This window comes from Galeopterus variegatus, unplaced genomic scaffold (genome assembly GCF_000696425.1).
Source record: "Galeopterus variegatus unplaced genomic scaffold, G_variegatus-3.0.2 Scaffold1630, whole genome shotgun sequence".
Lineage (NCBI taxonomy): Eukaryota > Metazoa > Chordata > Mammalia > Dermoptera > Cynocephalidae > Galeopterus > Galeopterus variegatus.
The window spans coordinates 146,988-147,766 of record NW_007727741.1 but is presented as its reverse complement, the minus strand read 5'-3'; the positions used below and the strand labels follow the sequence as shown (position 1 = coordinate 147,766).

Genomic DNA, 779 nt, shown 5'->3' with positions numbered 1-779 from the left:
TATGCCATTTAGTACCAACTAAGTTTATTGCTTGATTTCAATGTTGATTGAAAAACCTTGGCTATTTATAAATTGACCCTAGGTGTGTGTTTATAAATAAGTAAATATAATTAAGCAAAAAATGTATGTATGTATACATATAAATAAATCCCATGTTGCATCTGGGGTTATGTTAGTTTGAACTCTATGTGATTGCCATTGTCTGTAGGTTAAAAAATGGTTATATATAGGCAATTTCATATGGTTCAACCTCGTAATAAGATGATGTAGTATTACAAGTATATGAATCAAATATACATTTTAAGGTGGAAGGATGCAGGTTTAATCAAAAAAGACTAAATTTATATTTATAGCAGAACTGTTTAGATGGTAGCCACCTAGAGCCAAGTTTTAATAACCTGCTGAGTCCTCATATCCCAGGAAGCCACTTTCCAGCATATATTGGGGCAAGGTTGCCTAAAATGTGTTAACACACGCTGCTCATGGTCTAGGGGATGAACCTAGGTGATATACAGGTCAACATTTTTCATTTCAATAGTCATCTATTTCACTGATATTATTGCTTAGAATTGGAAGAAAATTTTTGAGTTAGCATTAAACTGTTAAGTGAATGTGGCAAAAATTGTGAAAATGATATATTGAGATTGAAGTCTGGGAAACACTGTTAGAAGAGAGAGAGAGAAAAGAAAAGTGAGAGAAGAAAAATGGGAAGGGATTGGGGAAACAAAGATAATGGCAGCTTCATTAAATAAAGAAAGAAATCATGAAGGGGAAAAACC

The 779-nt window shown here is 32.9% G+C and overlaps 1 protein-coding gene across 1 annotated transcript in view; it reads left to right on the top strand.

The window, feature by feature from the left end:
• Positions 1-779, top strand: part of LOC103594828 (serine/threonine-protein kinase Nek10-like) — a gene marked incomplete at its 3' end in the record, with an annotated part of 177,347 nt that overhangs the window by 33,066 nt on the left and 143,502 nt on the right.